Genomic DNA, 22170 nt, shown 5'->3' with positions numbered 1-22170 from the left:
TTGAACTGTTGGTAATGTGTCATCCCACTTGATGTACACGTCATCATTCTCTGTAATGCTTTGTGGCTCTGCAGTGTTTACACAATCCCCAATGCAACAAACAGTCGCCACATTATTCTCCCATTTCAGTGTACAAGCCCTCTGCCTTAAGTGTATCACACCCATCAACAAGATGTGTGATTATTTCCAATTCTTTTATTCAGAACCTACATTTGCCTGTTTTGCATGTTCAATTGACTTTGTAAACCAACGAGTGTTAAGGCCACTGTCCTGGGTTGCCATTACTAACTTTTCATCATTTGGTCTCAACTCATCTTTGCTTAACCATTCCTGCATCAAATTCTGATCAACAACAGGTTGTTCAAGGACATCTCTACATTTGCCACTATATTTATGGCTTTTCTTTATTTTCTTCTCATATGATACTACTCCAGATATATTTTTCTTTAGTTTATGGAACATTCAGTTAATGTCTGATTTTTGTCTACTTCTGGTTTGGTTTCCATTCCTGCTTCATACAGGAATGATTCTGCTAAACTAAGCTGAGAGGTCATCTTAGACTTTCCCTCCTCATATCTGGTGAGATCAGTAGATATGTATGCAGTCCCAAGACTGCAGATCTGTATATATAATCAATTTTGAGGGGCACATACCTCCTTCAGAGACAAGAATATATAATCTTGGCATACAATGATTTTTATACATCATTTAATAAGTGTGACACACTTTTCTTGTTTTCCTGTCCAGTTGATGCAGTACCTCTTGGGGCCAGCTAGTCAAACCAAAACTGTAAGATAAATGTATCTGTCTCTGAAGGAGGTATGTGCCCCTCAAAATTGATCATATATACAGATCTGTAGTCTTGGGACTGCATACATATCTGCTGATCTCACCAGATATGAGGAGGGAAAGTCTAAGATGACCTCTCAGCTTAGTTTAGCAGAATTCTAAACCTACCACCCTAGAACACAAAAAAGGAAAATAACTAAGGGTAATGCTGCTCAATGCCAGAAGTCTCAATCTCAAGATGCACGCACTCGAGGCCCTTCTCAGTATGGAGAACATCGATGTCTGTGCTGTGACAGAAACCTGGTTCAAGGCTCCTGAGAGCACCCCAGCACTATCAGGTTTCACCTCATATCATGCGTTCCGGCCCCAAAATCCGGACAACACCAAGAAAGGAGGGGGGTGTCCATATTCATAAAGGACACCCACACCTCAAGGTTGGTGGCAACGCACGATGCATCGGAGACCATCCAGGTGCAATTAACCATAGGCAAGACTGCTCTGCAATTTGTAGCATGTTACAGGCCACCCTCTCAAACTTAGGAACCTCACATGGCCTTCCTGAAAACATTGGAGGGGATAAATGTATCTCCAAACACCATCATACTAGGTGACTTCAACTACCCTAATATAGACTGGGAACACTACTCAAGCCCAAACACTCTAGCCCAAAGGTTTCTGGAGTTCATAAACTCAAATGCCATGGAACAACTAGTCACCATCCCCACAAGAGGAGAAAACATACTTGATCTCATCATCACGAACAAGGGATCACAATGTTCAACACCGGAAGTATACCCCTCACTGGTGAGATCAGATCATAAACTAATCTCGCTGGAGGTCCTCATCCCGCCCCCACCTGAAATAAAAAAGACCACAGTGAAAAACTTCTCAAAAGCCGACTTCCCACTTCTAAAAACTAGTGTGGTCTCCTTTAAGGCCCCTGAGCCAGTGGTAAACATTACTCAAACCGCTGAATCACTTACAAATGCCTTCTACCAGCACCTACAGGACTGCATGGATCAGGCAATCCCAAACAAAACTAAGACTCTTTGTACCAAAGACAAGCGTCCAGTCTGGTGGACCCCAGCCATAAACAAGCTCTACAACAAAAGGAGGAAGCTACTACAAGATAGAGCAAAATCCTTGAAAGGTAAGACACCTTTGATCATTATAAGTAAAAAACTAAGAGCTCTCATAAAATCATCCAAGGCAAATTTTGAGAGAAAAATCGCCAAGGACTCAAAAGACAATCATAAGGCCTTCTTTAGCTATGTTAGAAACCTAGGAGGAAACTCCCAGATATGCTCAGAATTAGTTCAAAATGATGTGAAGATTACTCAACCTACACACATTGCCAACATACTGGCTGACAGGTTCAGTGCAAACTTCTCCCCCCCCCCAAAAGGAGAGATATCTATTCCAGAGGATTGTAGCCCCCCAAACATCTCCAACGCCCATGTGAGAACTGCTCTCTCCAAAGCAAAAAACAAGCATCCATGGGACCGGATGGTGTCCCCAGCTGTGTGCTCCAAGAACTCAATGAGGAATTAAACCTGCAGTTAGGACAGCTGTTTAATCTTAGCCTCACCTCAGGATACGTACCCAAGGAGTGGCGCACGGCGACTGTGGTCCCACTTCACAAGGGCGGTGCCTCCACTGACCCTGGAAATTACCATCCCATTAGCTTGACAAGCCTTATCTGCAAAGCCATGGAGAGGATCATAATGGAACTCATAAATAAAGACATAGGGAACTTGCAGACTTTGGATCCAACCCAGTTTGGCTTTGTCAAAGGCAGATCATGCCTTTTAAACTTGGTTGATTTTTTCTAGACAGTCACCAAGGCCATTGATGAGGGAAAGGCAGTCCATACAGCCTACCTTGACCTGGCAAAGGCCTTTGACACAATACCCCACTCGGGTATCATCGAAAAACTCATCAGCTTGAATGTAAACCCATACATCACAAGGTGGGTTGCAAACTGGCTAAGTGACAGAACCCACAGGGTCAGAGTTGCTGGAGCCATGTCAGACTCAAAGCCTGTCACAAGTGGTGTCCCACAGGGCTCAGTCCTGGGTCCACTCTTGTTCGGCATCTACTTTTCTGAAGTACAAGCAAAGGCAGGAGGGTTATGGCTGACAAAGTTTGCAGATGACTGCAAACTGGGCGCCATAGTCGAAAACACATCTGACACAGATATCCTTCAGACAGGCCTCACAGAAATGGATAACTGGTGCCAGAGCCATGGCCTAAAGTTAAATGCCAAGAAATGCATAGTCATACCCTTCGGGAAAAACAAGGTTACCCCTAGCTACCATATAGGTGGCAATCCACTGAGCACAGAAGAAGTCATCAGGGATCTGGGGACCCAGGTTGACAGTAGCCTTTCGTTTGACACTCATGTTGCTAAAGTAGTTAGGAAAACCTTCTATATTGCCCACCTGATCATGAAGGGATTCACATCTAGATCAAGGGAGGTCATCGTCCCCTGTACTCATCACTCATTAGACCTATGATTGAGTACAATGCCCCATTCGGAATGTATCTGACCCGACACCTGCAGCAGCTGGAAAGGCCCCAAAAGTTCCTCACCAAAAGGATAAAGGGTCTCAAAAATATGTCTTATGCTGCCCGACTGAAAGAACTCCAGCTCTATTCAGTCTCATACCGCTTGCTCAGAGGTGACCTGTGCCTGACATATAAGGCCATGTCAAACCCAGATTTGATGAATATGCTTCACCTCAAAAAATCTAGATCCCTCAGAACCACAAGGGCGGGAGACTTAAACCTTGACACGGTTATTAATAGAACGTGCTGGAGGGATAGATTCATCACCCAGAGACTCCCTATGCTGTGGAAGAAAATCCCGGTACATGTGAGGCAGAGCACCTCGCTGGCCTTGTTCAAGAGGAATCTTGACCAATGGATGGGAGATCGCAGATATACCCCAGGGATTACTTCAGTGTCACTGCTTGACAGAGGCACAGCAAAATAATAGGCATAGTTTTATTCAAACTAAAGGGGTGGCGAAAGCCAAATAACTATGGGCTAGGCTTATAAATGCCCTTGGGCAGATAGCCTAGTATGAACCTATGAACCTATGAACAGGAACAGCAAATTGGTTAATAACATGGACTTTATTCCTGGATGTTTAGGCTGTTTTTAATATTCATTTTTAATATAAGTTTTAGCCTTTTGAAGTGTTAAAATAACCAAGAAAAAGCAGCAAGTGGCAAAAAATTAACTGGTAAAAAACAACACCACAGCCACCGAGCCCAAATAAATCCAGGTCCAAGAGAAGAGCTAACAGTTGATGTTACATACAAAGGTTTAATGTAGTACCTTAGGTATACCAACGATACAAGGTATCCTTGGTTTCTCCACATTAAGGTACTTATAAGTATAATATATATATATTATATAGTATATATACTCATATAAGATGGTTTGAATTTTTCTGTGGGCAATATTGATTTCATTAATAGAAACCCTTGAATATTTATCTGTGTCGTTGAGTAGATTCATCATTTTGCCTTCATATAAAATAGATTCCATTACTACTACTCCCCCACCTTTGTCGGGTTTCATCACTCTCAGATTCTTATTGTTAGTAATATTTTTTTAATGTAGCCATTTCTGCTGGTGTTAAATTGGAGTGTATGTATTTACCCGCAACCAGTGTTCTAACTTCTTTTTCTACTTTCAACTCAAAGTTTCTGAGTTGAGGGTGTATGGGGGGGTTGAAGGTACTTCTGCGTCTTAAGCTAAAAAGATCAAGGTTCACACTGTTGCCCTTGAAAAATAATTCCAGATTCTTTTTCCTTATGAATAACTTAATGTCAACTAACAACCTGAAAATGTCTGTTTTCTGTTTAGGGATGAAAGTAAATCCCTTAGAGAACAGATCAAACCAAGTTTTGTCAATTTTGATATTTGAATAATTGAATATGTTGAAATCATTGTAGGTCCAAGTAAACATAACATTAGTAATAGTGTTGGTTAATGCCATGCTTGATTCCTTTGCCCTAATGGCCACCACCCCCTGCCCCTGTAGTTTTTTGAGTTGTATACAACTCTCTCCTGATTCATTAACCTTTCAGATCTCCTTGGGGGGGGGGGCATTGTTGTCATTGGCCTGTTCAATATTGTCCTCTTCCATCCAAACCTGTTCATCATTTTGCTCTCTAGACCAGTTACCAAAACCTCTTTTAAATGAGGTTTTGGGCTTAGGATAATGTGTTTTATTCTTATATTCCTCTAGGTCCCTCCTGATTTTACCAATTGTCCTATCTTGCACTTCCTTGCATCTTGATTCGACATTTCTAAGTAAACTGTGATATTTAATCCACTGTTTCAACCGTATACATCAAGTCATCTAAAATAGCTTTATTAATGTTGTCAATATCCTGAAACAGTTTGTCCATTAACTTTTCATTGTTCTTAATGATGGCTTTCATAATGTCAAAGCCACACCTGTCGAAAATACCTATTAACTCATTGTGGAATTCTGTTCCCTCAAAAACATTGTTCGGGTATTTGCACACCCGTAACCCCTTAGGAACAATGTTTAAAGATATGCAATGTTTGAGGTAGGAATTGTCCATGTCCAAAGTCTTATATTTGAACAGAAAAAAGTCCAGGTCACTCAACATGGTACTATAATCAACATTGTTTTTAATTGTTTCTTGCTCACGACTGAAATCATATTTAGTGTTTAAAATATCAGTAACCAACTTTTGGGTACCTGTATTGGTCTTGTTATTAGTGGACCCATTAGTTGGCAGCCTCTGCATCTGGTTTCTCTGGCTCCTCGTTTTAGTTCCTTGTACGTTTCCTTCATTGGAATAGTCCAGCATGATGTTAGGAAAGCCATTGAGACTAGTATCACCATTTTCGGGTTCTTCTGCACACAAATCCGCAGATTTAGTATTAGAAACAATATTTTTAACCCTCGCTCCAGTTTGCTGAACAACTTCCTGGTTCCCTGGAAGTAAACTCTGTGAAGCACTCTTAGCAATTGATAAACTGATGGGTGTTAGCAATTCCACTAATTGCGTTAACTGCCCAATCAGTTTGCGAAGCTCTCCAGTCTCAGAGCCTCTTGGTCCGTGATCTGCGCTTGGTGGAAGCTCCATATGAACAAGTAACCAAGAAAAAGCAGCAAGTGGCAAAAAATAACTGGTAAAAAACAACACCACAGCCACCGAGCCCAAATAAATCCAGGTCCAAGAGAAGAGCTAACAGTTGATGTTACGTAAAAAGGTTTAATGTAGTACCTTAGGTATACCAAAGATACAAGGTATCCTTGGTATCTCCACATTAAGGTACTTATAAGTATCACTATCAGTGGACCCATCCATTAACATATCATATAAGATGGTTTGAATTTTTCTGTGGGCAATATTGATTTCATTAATAGAAACCCTTGAATATTTATCTGTGTCGTTGAGTAGATTCATCATTTTGCCTTCATATAAAATAGATTCCATTACTACTACTCCCCCACCTTTGTCGGGTTTCATCACTCTCAGATTCTTATTGTTAGTAATATTTTTTAATGTAGCCATTTCTGCTGGTGTTAAATTGGAGTGTATGTATTTACCCGCAACCAGTGTTCTAACTTCTTTTTCTACTTTCAACTCAAAGTTTCTGAGTTGAGGGTGTATGGGGGGGTTGAAGGTACTTCTGCGTCTTAAGCTAAAAAGATCAGGGTTCACACTGTTGCCCTTGAAAAATAATTCCAGATTCTTTTTCCTTATGAATAACTTAATGTCAACTAACAACCTGAAAATGTCTGTTTTCTGTTTAGGGATGAAAGAAAATCCCTTAGAGAACAGATCAAACCAAGTTTTGTCAATTTTGATATTTGAATAATTGAATATGTTGAAATCATTGTAGGTCCAAGTAAACATAACATTAGTAATAGTGTTGGTTAATGCCATGCTTGATTCCTTTGCCCTAATGGCCTCCACCCCCTGCCCCTGTAGTTTTTTGAGTTGTATACAACTCTTTTGAAGTATTCCTTACTGAGTTTTATACAAATTTGCTTTATTGCTGATCCTTCATTAATACCTAAATATTTATGCTTGCCCTCTTGCTAAAGTTCCTTTACATCATATTCCTGTCCCAAATTGTTTTCTTGGTACTACAACTTTCCTGCTTTAAATGTTGTTTTGCACATTTATCCAAATTATGTTATTATATTAACTAAGAAACTTTTAACCACTTACAGTTGCGTTTCCAACTCCTTCAGCTGATGACCTATACAGTTTTAAGTTATCCACAAAAATGTTGTTAAGAAGTCTTTAAGCTTGGTTGTTTTCAGGGAAGCAAATTGTAACCATGACCTAATAAACCTAATAAACAAGAACACAGGCAATCTCCAAGTACTTGACCCTACCCAGTTTGGATTTGTTAAGGGCAGATCTTGCCTATTGAATCAGGTCAACTTTTTTGAGACTGTCACCAAGGGCCTGGATGAGGGAAAGTCAGTACATACAGCTTACCTTGACTTGGATAAAGCTTTTGACACAATCCCCCACTCAAGCATAATCAAAAAGCTAACACAGCTTGGCATAAATCCCTATCTTATCAGGTGGGTGGCCAACTAGCTCACTGATAGGATCCACATGGTCAAAATAGGTGTCTCCAACTCTGACAGCAGACCCATCAGTAGTGGTGATCCCCAGGGATCTGTCCTGGGACCCCCACTTTTTGGCATTTACTTTTCAGAAGTCCAGGCAAAGAAAAAAGGCCTGCTGCTGACCAAATTTGCAGTCAACTGTAAGTTGGATACTGTCACTGACTCACCAAATGATGTTAACATACTACAAGAGGGTATCACAGCAACAAATGGCTGGTGCCAAAGTCATGGCCTTAAGTTAAATACAAAAAAAATGTATTATCATACAATTCGGCAAAAACATGGCCCCTACTGATTACGACATCAGTGGCAACCCTAAGCACACAACCTGTGGGTAAGAGACCTGGGTACACGGGTTGACAACAATCTCATATTCGATCATCATGAAGCAGCAGTGGTCAGAAAAGCCTTTTACTTGGTTCATATCATAAAGGGATTGCATCCAGAAAAAAATGTGGTCATTACCTCTCTGTACTCATCCCTCCTTAGGCACAATAACTGACTACAATACGCCATTTGGTATGTACCTCTCCAAACACCTGCAACAGCTGGGAAGGCCAAAGAAATACCTCACAAAGAGAATCCATGGCCTCCAACACCTGTCCTATGTGGATAGGCTCAAATCACTACCCCTCTACTCAGTGTCATACAGATTGCTCAGAGGTGATCTGTGTCTCGCCTACAAGGCAATCTCGGACCCTGCCCTAGTGGAGATGCTCCATATCCGTAAGTGTAACTCCTCACGCATTACCCACTCAAAAGGCCTAAATCTAATATCCGACATTAACAAATCCTGCTGGAGAGACAGGTTTGTCTCCCAGAGGCTGCCCCGTCTCTGGAATAGACTCCCCATACACATCAAACAGAGCACCTCACTGACCCTCTTCAAGCTCATCCTTGATGAGTGGATGGGAAACCACAAATTTGTCTAAGGGGTTCCACCTCCTTCTTTTTGGGAGTTAACTCTTGGCTAGGCTTGTAAGGGCCCCAGGGCCATTAGCCTAGTAACCTCCTATGATCATATGATCTTAAGATATGCTAAGTAAACAGCTTAGAGGTAAGAGCATGACAAAACAGCAGTGGTGACAAGAATCAACCTGGAATACCCCCCTTTGAATTTTTATCCCTAGGATAATAGTTTACCCTTTGTCATGGCTTAACGGTGGTTTGCCACTGTTTCATCCTCACTTTAATGCAATTGATCAATGTAAGATGTACGTTGTACATCTCCTTTATCTAAAAATATGGGTTTCTGTCAAATGCTTTTTTGTAACCTATCCACGACATACATAGATTCTTCTATCTTTTACAATTTTCTATTATGGTTTTATTTAGCAACAAATAACCCTCTGTTCCATATGACTTCCATTTGTTACCCTTTCCACAGGATGCTGGTGATGGTTATGTGACAAGCTTCAAGTACAAGTAATAAAGAATCCCATCAACAGAATCTTAAATAAAATACTTTTTGAAATGTGTTTTTTAGGAGTACCAGAACATTTTCAGTCTAAAGCTGCAGCTACAAACAATAGTTAAAATTAAAAAAAACATTCATTGCCATAGGAGCTCTGAACAACATTATTTTGAGATAAGGAAAGTTATACATGAACACGAATAACAACCAGTAGGTCAGCTGCTTTAATTTGAACACAGTGTGGAGACATGCATGAATGGGCGTACCTTCATTGAAGGTTGTGCATTAGGGATGGCAACTCAGCATGTAAAAATCAGCTGTCAATCATTAGCGGACCAGAGTACTGCTGTGGTGACCCCTAACCGGGCAAAGCCGAAAGACACAACAACAACAACCAAGTAATTTGGAGTTTCTTTGGTTTAAAGTTATACATGATATGTTTTGGTTTTCCTTACAACATACAATTCTTTTAAGGATTATTTGCAGTGATGGATGATTTATTTTATTGCAAACATTCTCTCTTATTAGTTTGTTGCTTCTTTATAGCTTCAAATTCATCATAAGATGGAGGTATAAACTAAACAATTGCAATTTGACATTTATAATGAAAAAATGAGGAGTTACCATAAAACAGCAGAAGCAGATATAATTCTAACCACTAGGATTAACATATAATGAAAATTAAATAAGTAATATTTTTTTTTATAATTTGAGGATAAAGAATGATTTTTACACAGCTGAATACATCAAATATGGAAAAAATATTGTGTTTCCATTCACTGCTGTATTTTACTTAATTACCAGTTCATAATCTCCAGCCATTTGTCAGACCAGATCAAATTTCACTGTCAGTAAAGCTATACATTTTAGGCTAACATTAATTCACTGTGAGTTTGCATGGACATTAAACAAGATATCAACAAGCAGTATAAGCTTAAAATGTTATAGGAAGGGTACATGCTAGGCTCAGATTAAATCTCTTCACTTAAACCATATGCTGTCTCCAGTTTCAATGCTAAATCAGATCATTTTTCCATACTACTACCTATTACATAATTATGTAGATGTTAACTGCTTACATGTTTTTGTGAACTGCAATGTATCACACATTTTTATATGTCTTATCCAGCAGCAAAAGAAATATTACATGTAAGCTTGTCCAATAAAACTCCTAGAATGCTGATTAACTAGAATATTAACAGAGAAACTTCTGTGATAAAGAAAAAATGACTGAAATTTAGCTTCTCACCACCAAGACTTTCATAATGCTCTTATTCCAGTTGCAGGTGTCATCAATAGGCTTGTTGTTGTGGGGGGGGGGGGGTTATGGATGTGGTTGAGTGTATGTGTCATGGCCGAGTAGATGCAGTGAGCTGAGAAGACTGTTCAGGGAGGAGGGAATGTATCCAGTGGAGTATATTTGAGCATATGTGATAGGTGGTGAGAACTGTGAAGGTGAGTGTATGTGTGTATGTGTTTAAGTAGTAAACCTGTGCCATCCCTCCCTAGGTGTGTGTGCATGTGTGTGCGTGTGTGTGTGTGTGTGTGTGTGTGTGTGTGTGTGTGTGTGTGTGTGTGTGTGTGTGTGTGTGTGTGTGTGTGTGTGTGTGTAGACACTGCTTCTGTAGAAGTTTTTTCACCAATAGGGAGTATATCTACTAACTATGCATGTCACGATCCACATGGGTGGCCCCCCTGGTGTACATCATTGGCATGATTCATACCTGGAATAAAGGAAAGCTTGCTCCATGACTATGAAGAGTGACATGTACCTTGGGTAGATCTGGCATGAACACCTTATCCATGTTTGCATCCTCTTTATATAATAGCAGCCTCAAAACCAGTAGGGAGCATGGAGGAGTTGGTATCTTAGGAACCAGAATACCTCCTGATCACCATTGGTAGGCTTCCTCAACAGAAGTGAAAGAGTATCGGCAATGAGAATGGTAATAGGTTCATAGGTTCATAGGTTCATAGGTTGGTACTAGGCTATCAGCCCTAGGGCCTATACAAGCCTAGCCATAACAATTCCCTGGCTATTTCTTCCCACACTATTTACTTCCCTGGACTCCTGTCTAGTAGGGCAACTGACATGATCCCCGGGGTGAATTTCCTCTCTCCCATCCAATCGTCAAGGTTCCTTTTGAAGAGGGCCATAGAGACACTCTGCTTGACATGTATGGGCAATCTATTCCAGAGTCTGGGGAGTCTCTGGGTCAGGAACCTATCCCTCCAGCATGTTTTGTTTATTGTGATGACAAGATTTAGATCCCTGGAGCATGTGGCTCTGAGGGATTGGGATTTCTTTAAGTGTAGCATGTCCAACAGCTCCTAGTTTGACATGGCCTTGTATGTTAAGCAGAGATCGCCTCTGAGTAGACGATATGCGACAGAGTATAGCTGGAGTTTTTTAAAGTGGCCAGCATAGGGCATCTGCTTTAGGCCTGTGATTCTTTTAGTTAGGTATTTCTGCGGCCTTTCCAGTTGTTGCAGATGTCTTGAGAGGTACATACCAAACAGGGCACTGTATTCTATAATGGGTCTAATGAGGGATGGGTACAGTGGGACAACGACCTCCTTTTTTCTGGATGAAAAGCCCTTAGTGATGAGGTGTGCCACATAGAAGGATTTCCTGACTCTTGTGACGATGTGGTTATTGAAGGTGAGACCACTGTTCACCTGTGTCCCTAAGTCTCTTATCATACTTTCAGTGTTTGGTGTACTGCCACCTATATGGTAATTCACAGATATATGTTTTTCCCAAAGGGGATAACTATACATTTCTTGGCATTGAGCTTGAGCCCATGACTCTGGCGTGAAGCATCTGTTTCTGTAAGGCCCTTTTGTAGAGTATCCACATCATTTGGTTATTCAATAATGGCTCCCAGTTTGCAGTCATCTGTGAACTTTGTTAGGCAGAGTCCCTTAGTTTTGGCCTGTACTTCAGAGAAGTAGATGCGAAACAAGAGCAATCCCAGGACTGAACCCTGAAGTACTCCACTTGTCACTTGTCTGGAGCTGGATTTGGAGTTGGCTACTTTTACAGTGTGGGTTCTATCAGTAAGCCAGTTAGCAACCCATTGGGTGATGTAGGGATTAATGTCCAGCTTAGTATGTTTATCTATGATTCCAGAGTGGGGGATGGTGTCAAAGGCCTTGGCAAGGTCTAGATAGGCTGTGTGAACCACCTTACCCTTGTCCATGGCTCGGGAGACTGATTCAAAGAAGTCAATCAGGTTCAGGAGACAAGATCGGCCCTTCACAAACCCAAACTGGGTGGGGTCCAGTGTTTGAAGGTTGCAAATGTCTTTGTTTATAAGTTCCATGATACTACGCTCCTTGGCCTTGCAGATAAGGCTTGTCAGACTGATGGGACGGTAGTTTCCGGGATCTAAGGTGGATCCCCCCTTGTGGAGTGGGATAACTGTAGCTCTGCGACACTCGGTGGGCACAAAACCTGAGATGAGGCTATGATTAAACGTGACACTTAGGTGAGGTGCCAGTAATATTGTAGTTCATGTAGTACACAGCCCGGGATGTCATCTGGTCCCATGGATGCTGTATTCTTAGCTTTGGAGAGTGCGTTTTTTGCCTGTGTTGCCATTATTACCGGAATTTGGCAATCTTCCGGTGTTGAGATGGGCCATTTAGGGGGTGAGAGGGGGGTGACATTGGCACTGAATCGATCTGCCAGGATATTGGCAATATCCTTGGGATCAGTATAATTAATGCCATTCTGTTATAGCTCAGAGCAGATCTGAGCATTGCCATTTAGATTCTTGACATAGTTATAGAATGCCTTGTGGTTGTCTTTGGAATCTTTGGCAATTTTATTTTCATAACTAGCTTTCAATAATTTTTTGTATTGTGTATACTCTTTGTCTGAAGTTAAAGCAATTAATTTAAGTAATTTCTATAGTCTGCAGTGCTTTTTGTTTTTTATGTTGCACCTAGTTGTTCTAAGTGGGCCCTCATTTGATTGAATCTTCACTGTCTCTCTCCTAAATTTGTTCCCTAACTACCCATCATATTCTTGTTGTGCTTTTATTCTTGGAGGCATTTGAGCTGCCTGCTCCAGTTTAATATCTAGACTTTGAAGGTCCTGTCAATCTCATCTTCTGTATACCTGGCCCTTGAAGCTCTTCCCAGTTACATCTTGTCTGTTCATTTTACTGGTTGCTGACAGAAGAAACTGGGAGGGCCATTTCTTAGACTGTTAGTGTAGTTTGAAATTGCCTTAAAGTGTATGTGTTCCTCATTGCTGGCTTGTTTTCCTTTGAATTGCTTTGTAATTACTTGTAGATTGTTGTTAGATTTGTTTCTGGTACCTTTCTGTTGTGGCTAACTAAGGTGTGTTTTTACATTAAGAAGACTGGTACTGAAATTCTAGTGGCAGAAGAAAGATAGCCTGGTCTGTCTGAGTTGGGATACACACAAGTAGGCTTAAGTAAGAATTATATGCTGTAACTAGTTGCTTGATTTGTTTCTGATACCTTTTCCCTTTTGGCTAATTAAAGTTTGTTTTTACATAAAAAAAATACAGAGACTGCTATTCTAATGGGACTAAAAAGGTATCCTGGTTTGTCCAAACTGGAAAACACACAGATGCTTAAAGGAAGAATTACTTGTTAGAGCAAGTTATCTGATTTGTTTCTGATACCTTTTCACTTTTGACTAACTAAAGTGTGTTTTTCACATTAAGAAGACTGGGCCTTTAATTATAGTGGCAGTATAAAGGTAGGCTTGTCTGTCCAACTTGGGAAATACACAACAGGGCTTAAAGTTATGATTACTTTTTATAAATAGTTGGCACCTTTTCACTTTTGGCTAATCAAATTGTGTTTTACATTAAGAAGACTGAGACTGCTATTCTAGTGGCAATAGTAAAGTATCCACATCAGTCTAAGCTGAGAAACACACAGGGAGGCTTAACCTGAGATTGTTTCATAAGGAGTGGGGCTTATTAGGGACTTAGCTGTTTGCATTTAGTCTGCATGTGATGGCTACTTTTGCTCTGGTTTTACTTTAAGAAGTTCCAGGATCATTTATCTTGTTGCAAAAGGTATTAACCTGGTCTCTCTCAGTTGGGAAACACTCCAGGGAGATCAAAGTATGGTTGTTTATTGTTTGGCGGGTACGGGGTTTAGTTTTTCAGCTTTTTTTCTGCCTGATATAAATTAGGCATGTTTTTGCTGTGCTGTTCACAGCTCGGTGGTGGCTAGCAATACCCTGCATAATAGCAAATCTATAAAGCTGGTACTTAGGACTTTAACTTGCAACACAGAAAGCTTTGTATGGAGCTAAGCTTACGGCAGACAGTGCATCAAACAGCACTAATATCAGACCATAGCACTATCTAACATTTAGCCCTAAACTAGACAACACATGACCCCTGTAAAACCAAGTCCTTTAGCCATAATAGTTCAACCCTAATACAGGTCCTGATATCATGAATTCACAATGTTTCTGTTGCCAGCTTGGTAGATACTCCTGAAACACTACAGCAATTGTCTCACATACCCAGACAATCTTTTAATACTTAACTGAAACTAACACAGTATGCGAGAGATGTACATACATAACTTCCTTGGAGGTAAAAAATCTCACTTACATACACTTTTATCAAGAACACAACAACAATACAACTTTCACACATACCACTCACCACACATAGACCTTCTTATGCTAAAGCACTTAAAAGAAACCTCTCCAAACTTCAAAGACCGCCTAAGCTGTCAAATGGTAAACCTATCCTCAGCAATCAATACATCACATACCAAAAGCAACACCTAACACCACACATAAGCAATCACCCAATGATCCCTAAGAACAATGTCAATAAGACAAGCAAACACTTTGTTAGTACTTTTGTCATGGGGATTCTACTGTATGACACATAGATGCCCCTCTCACCACTCTGGATAAGGAGAAGTTAATGGTTATTTGCCTATCTGTAGCTAGTATCGGCAATATCATGCACACATTCAAGTCATTACCCTACAGGTAACAACATGATTCTGTCATAGTCCCTGTAGGTATAAATGACCTAAACTGTACCTTATTGGATTATGTGAAAAGAGACAGTATACATCTCTATGAATATGTATCATAGACACAAGTGCCTTGCCTAGGGCAGCATTCTGCCTTCACCATGGATAATACCACAGTAGGAACAAAAAATTATTGATTTTAATAACTGGTTTAGTTTCTGGTGTCCTTCCAGGGGAACCCAATGTCTATCAGCATGATAGGACATGGTTAACAGACCACATTGCTTTGCCAAGGATGGTCTGCATCTGCCTTGGCCTTGCTGATATTGGCTAAAACTTTATTCACCACCTTAAAGCCTTTTTTAGCAAATGTCAAAATGTCAAAACTAACAACATAGCAGGAAAAAAAAACAACCTTAAGATATTGCTGCTCAGTGCTAGTAGTCTAAACAATAAATTCCTCACTGTTTAAGCTGCTCTCTTCACTCTGGAGAATGTAAACAATTGTGTTCTTACAGAAGCCTGGTTTTAAGCCACAGAAAGTACTCCAGCAGTGGAAGGCTATGGCACCTTCCACACATTTAGACCAATTGCAGCACAGGCAAACATAGACAAGGTTCCTTACCGTGCACTGAGGCTGCCATACCTACTCAAAGTAAGTATTCATAGACAAGGCTCCTTACCATGGCTAGGTCAGCTACAGGCCATCCTCTATAACCCACAAAGCTCACAACTCTTACCTAGACCTACTAGATGTGCTCTTCATCCATCCAAATTCTCTTTTCATGGGAGACTTTAACTACCCCTCTATAGACTGGGAAACATTCTCTGCCTCTAACTCACAGATACATTTCCTGGACTTTATCAATACAAGAGCACTATACCAGATAGTGCACACTCCAATCAGAGGATTAAACATATTGGACCTAGCACTCACCAACATGGAGGAGTGTTAGACCCCCCCATGTCACATTTTTATTGGTGAGGATGGACCACAAAGCTGTCTCCCTCAAAATAAAATCAAAGCAGAAAACTCAGCTAACCTATAATAGTTAGGAACTATTCTAAAGCAAACTGCATTTTATTAAACAACAGTTTGTCAAAATTCATAGTTTCATAGTTTCATAGTTTACTACTAGGCTATCTGCCCTGGTACATTTGTAAGCCTAGCCATAGTGATGTGGCTTTCACCACCCCATGAAATGGTACAAAAATGCACAGAATAGATTTAGAATACTGTGCCTTTGTCTAGAAGTGACACAGTGAAGGTCCCCTTATATAATAGAATTGGTTTACTGTGCCCCTGTCTAGTAGTGACACAGATGTGACCACTGGGGTAAACTTACGATCTCCCATCCACTCATCAAGATTTCTCTTGAAGATAGTCAGTGAGGGGCTCTGCCTAACATGAGCTGGGATCTTGTTCCAGAGCATGGGAAGCCTCTGGGTTATGAATCTATCCCTCCAGCATGTCCTATTCATACTTGTACCGAGGTTTAAGTCTTTAGCTCTCGTGGTTCTGATGGATTTGGATTTTTTGAGGTGGAGCATGTCCATTAGTTCCTGATTGGACATGGCGTCGTACGTCAGGCATAGATCACCTCTGAGTAGGCAGTATGCTACAGAATAGAGCTGGAGTTTCTTTAGTCTGGCAGAATAAGACATATGTTGGAGACCCTTGATCCTCTTGGTGAGGTACTTTTGTGGTCTCTCTAGCTGTTGCAAATGCCGGGTGAGGTACATACCAAATGGGGCATTGTACTCAATCATGGGTCTGATGAGGAAGGAGTATAGGGGTACAATGACATCCTTGGATCTGGATGTGAATCCCTTCATGATAAGGTGTACAAGGTAGAATGTTTTTCTAACCACTTTGGCAACGTGGGTGTCAAATGATAGGTCGTTGTCAACTTGGGTCCCTAGGTCTCTGATTACTTTTTCCATACTCAGTGGGTTGCTGTCCATGTGATAATTTGTGGGTACTTTGTTTTTCCCAAAGGGGATGACTACATTTTTTGGCATTTAGTTTAAGATCATGACTCCGGCACAAGTTGTCCGTTTCTGTGAGGCCTTTTTGTAGGATGTATGTGTCCGCTGGTGTATCGACTATGGCACCTAGTTTGCAGTCATCTGCGAACTTTGTCAGCCACAACCCTCCCATGTTTGCTTTAACATCTGAGAAATAAATGCCGAACAAGAGGGATCCCAGGACAGATCCCTGTGGGACACCACTTGTGACAGGCTTTGAGTCTGACATTGCTCCAGCGATTTTAACTTTATGGGTTCTGTCCTTTAGCCAGTTTGCAACCCATCTAGTGACATAAGGGTTTACGTTTAAGCTGTTGAGCTTATCTATGATGCCTGAGTGGGGTATTGTGTCGAAGGCCTTAGCCAAGTCCAGGTAGGCTGTATGGACTGCCTTGCCCTCATCAATGGCTCTAGTGACTGTTTTGAAAAAGTCAACCAGGTTCAAAAGGCAGGATCTCCCCAAACCCCAAGAACACAGGCTCCTATGCAATATTATTTACAGAAACATTGTACAAACACATAAATGGATGCATTGAAGCTGCCTTACTTACTCAAACTAAGCCCAGATGTAACATCAAAAACAAACTCCACTGGTGTAATCATTACCTTAACAGGGTACACAACAAAAGAAAAAAAAAAGTAATTTCTAAAATCTGAAGCAGCAACTCTAATAGAGACAAGAGCTATGTGAGTCAGCTAAACACAAAACACAGAGGTCTAATAAAGTCTAACAAGGCCATTTAACGACGGCAGGATAGCATCCCAGCTAAGTAAAATCTCAAGGCCTTCTTCAGGAACCACAAAGCTAATACTTAGCAATGTGCAGAACTGGCTTAAATGGCACAACCTTCCCTGACCAAGGTGACATAGCAAATCTACTGGCTGATGAATTTAGCTATAACTTTACACCCCACTCCCTCCTCCACTATGCCCAGTGAAATCAGTCACCAGTGGAGTACCTCAGGGCTCTATGTTGAGCCCCTCCTGTTTGGAATCAACTTTTTAGAATTCAAGGCTAATGTCAAAGGTCTCTGGTTTACCAAGTTCACAAATTACTGTATCATAGATTCCCCCACAACAGCAACATTGTACAAGATGGTCTAACACAAACAAATAACTGGTGCCAAAGTCACACATTAAAGCTCAACACCAAAAAATGCATTATAGCATCCTTTGGGAAATCACCCATCCAGACTAGTTACTCTATTGATAAAACACCCCTAAGATTTGACCCAAAAGTTTGAGGTCTGAGAACACATATAGACATTCATATGGCCTTCGACCATCACATAGCCAAGATAGTAGGAAGATCATTCTATGTTGCCCAACTCTTAAGCAAGGATATGGTATCCAGGTCCAAGGAAGTATATACCACTCTACTAAGCCCTTACCAGACCCATCATTGAGTACAATGCCCCCTTTGGCTTGTACCTAACCAGGAACTTGCAACAGCTGGAAGACTTTCAAAGGTTTCTCACCAGAAGAAGCCAGGGCATGAATACTCTGCTCTACAGTAGATCATCTTTAAGGCTCTAGCTCTGTATTCAGTCTCCTACAGGTTGCTGAGTTGTGATCTATGTCTAGTATAGATTCATACGTTCATAGGTATATACTAGGCTATTGTCCACCAGGGACTTAATAAGCCTAGTCACACAACCGAGCTCAAATGTATCCACTTGTACCATGTACATCTTAACTGGGGGTGGTTTGTCAGGAGGGGTATGTTAGAAGGCTGCTAAAAAGTTTTATTGGGGGAAATATGTTAGTTAGGAAATGTTAACTGTTGCCTTTTGTCTATAAGAGATGTGAGGGCCACCCCAGAGATGAATTTATGATTACTCATCCAATGTTAGTTAAGGAATATTTCCTGTTGACCCGCTTTCTGTAAGAGACATGATGGCCAGCCTGGAAATGAATTTGCAATTTCCCATTCAATGATCAAGGTTCTGTTTGAATATGTATAGGGAAGGATTCTGCTTCACATGGATGGGAAGCTTATTCCAGAGCATTTGGATCCTTTGAGTCACATATCTGGTTTGACAGCATTTTCTATTTATGTTACAAGCAAAGTTCAAATCCTTGGATCTAGTGTTTTGGGTGCCGCTCATTTTGCAGATCTGCAAAAGCTCCATCAGAGCTAGCTCTATGAATGCTTTACAAACCAAGCACAGACCACATCTCAACAACCTGTAGAAGATCAAGGACAGAGATAGGGCTCTAAGGTGATCTGCATAGTACAGTGTGTTAATACCCTGGATTCTCTTGGTGAGGAACTGTTGTGGCCAGACTAGGCATATGCCTAGTCAGGTATGTGCCAAACATTGATTGTACTGAATGATGGGTCTGATAAGGGATTAATAGAGTGGTACTATAACATCCATGGACATGGATGCCATACCCTTACCTTTAAGTTGGGAAATATTGAATGATTTTCTTACTACCTTGCGTACATATTGGTCTAAAGCCAGATTACTGCCTACATATGTCCACAGATCTGTAACTACTGAGCCAACTCTTAAGGGTATCTTACCAATGGAATAATTTTTCTGGGTAGACATTTTCCCAAAAGGCAGTATAATGTACTTTTTTGCATTAAATTCCAATCCATGGCTTTGTCACCAGTCATTTGCCTGTGTAAGTCCTTAATACAAGATGTTTGTGTCAAGGAGGGATTTATAATAGCTCCCACTCTGCAGTCATCTGTGAACTTGGTGAGCCAGAGGCCCTTGACATTAGCCTTGACTAGAGGAGTGGACCCATCATAGAACCCTGTGGTAATCCACTTGTCACCTGTCTCTTGGTCAAGGTGGTGTCACCAATCCTAATTTCTTGGGTTCTATCTGTGAGGCAACTGGGTTTTATGCCTAGTTCATTGTGTTTGTCCAAAATACCTCAATAGTGTATTGTGTTGAACACCATAGCCAGGTCTAGGTAGGTAGTATTCACAATTTTCCATTTATCCATTGCCTTGGTTACCTTCTCAAAGAAGTCTATCAGGTTAAGTAGGCATGATCGTCTTTTGCCAAAATCAAACTGGGATAGGTCCACTGTCTGTAGGTTGCCAATGTCCTTGCGGATCATGTCCATGATAACACATTCCATGGCTTTGCATATTAGCTTAGTCAGACTAATGAGTCTGTAGTTTCCTAGTCAGTTGATAGTTCATGCTTGGGAAGGGAGGAAACCATTGCCATCCTCCATTCACTTGGTCCATAGCTTGTTTTGAGGCTGTAGTTGAAAAGTGACTCAAGTAGTCCTGATAGATCATGCCTCAGGCTATTTAGGAGAAAACCTGGGATACTGTAAGGCCCCACTGTGTTTGTGTTTTTAGCCTTACTAAGCACTACTGTGACTTGTTCCCTACTGATAGTTTGGGGGTTATGCTAGTAGAGATTTCAGAAGGAGTGTGGGCGGAATGAAGGTTAAAGTTTGAGCTGAATTTGACAGCCAAAAGATTCACTATGTCACTGTGCTCAGTGACGGTGGTACCTTTTACTACCAGTTCTGCACACTGCTACTTGCTACCTTTGAGGTTTTGGACATAGTTGTAAAAGGTCTTGTGGTAGTTTTCAACCTGAGAAACCATCTTCACCACATAATTTTCCTTATTAGATTTAATTCGTTTTCTTAGTTTCCTGTTTAGTTTATTAGCGAGTACTTGTCATTATGAGAGTTGCAATTTCTGACTTCAGCCATGACTTGTTTTCCTTTTGTTATATACCCAGTTAAGATTAGGATTCCACCAGTGTGATTTGATTTTTGGAGTTGCTTTATGCTTACTTCTTGTAGGTACATCCTCTATGCAGCCATTTACATTTTTACAGTTTTTCTGTGGATAATTCTGCATAGGCAGTTGTGAACTGTGGAGTGGGCATTGGCATTGGACAAACTGTCACTTAATAGGAGTAGTTTACTTTAGAAGAGTTTCTATCTGTAATAGAATTTTCTGGAGTTTCTAAGTTGATTTTTATTTTGAATGTGTCATCTGTGTCATCTGACCTCACCAGTGAAGAGGTGGTGACATGGAAGGGGGAGGAGTGCAGTGCTCTCCCATATTGGTGAGAACAAGGTTCAGTATATTTGAAAATCTGAACCTATGGTTGAAGTGTACACTAACTGATCAAGGACATTCATGTTAATAAAGTCCAGGAAAGCTTGTGCCTACAAACTTTATTTAAATTAACATTAAAAAGTGATATTTATTTATAAACTACATTTATTTTTCTTATAGAAAATAAATGTAATTTCTTAAAATTGCAATAATGTTTTAATTGAATGGGCTATAAAAGACCTGCTTAATAACAAGTTCAGTATGCATAAGGCCTTGTGCACTTTACAGCAATGGCCATAATGTTGGAGAGCATACTGAAGTAAAACTGTAGTACAGCATTGATGTCTCCAAGCTATCATTGAAATCAGAGATAAATATGATGTTGAATCATATATGAAAGCAGTAGCTCTTGTATTAAAGGTTTAAACATCTGTACTAAATAAGTCTTGAGCTGTGTAGTACCTCCCTAGGCTTTCCGCCCAGAAGTGGATGTAGCTTGTGTGGTAGACATACCAACTGGCCATGACTTACCCATTTCCTCACTGTAATGTGATCTTGGAGTTGGTATATTTAATTTGCAGTGGTAGTGGAGGGGTGCAGGTGGGTGCAGCACCCCCTGCAAAAATGTAAAAAAAATATATATATTGTGTTTATTCAAGTGGACATTGAAGACATAAGCATGAATATGCATGCGATACTTCAATATGTCACCAGGTATTGGGTGGTGGGTGGGGTTTTAGGCAGGATGTGTTATTCCGCACTTGGAGAGGTACTGTTCTACTACATCACCAAGCCTTGTGCATCAATCACTATTTCTTTTTTAAAGTTACTTTTTTGGGGGAAACATAGTTTTTTTTAATGAAGAATGGATTTCAAAGTTAGGGGTGTTTTACATGCCACTAGATTTGTGTTACTAAAGTCACAGACAGTATTATTGGACTTTATTATTTACAGTTTGTGTCTCAGCATATTTAGCATTTGCAGTGTTCGTCAATTAAAACAATTTGATTAATTTAAATTTGATATTTATGTCATTCACTGAATAGGGACGTCAAAGATTATAGTTCGACGATTAAAAGTTCACCGAAGTGACATAGATGCGGAATGATATAGGATTTTTGAATAAGAATAAATGCTTTAGTGAAGAGTTTTAATATACTACAGGAGAAGACAATACATTTTTGAGATTAATCCATCTGCACAAGGAGTCTTCCTATTTTTAAACTTCAAATAACATCTTTAATCTCTAGTAATA

The sequence above is a fragment of the Protopterus annectens genome, chromosome 2.part2 (assembly GCF_019279795.1).
Source record: "Protopterus annectens isolate FY-2018-M chromosome 2.part2, PAN1.0, whole genome shotgun sequence".
Taxonomy (NCBI): Eukaryota; Metazoa; Chordata; order Ceratodontiformes; family Protopteridae; genus Protopterus; species Protopterus annectens.
Note: the sequence above shows the minus strand (reverse complement) of the source record.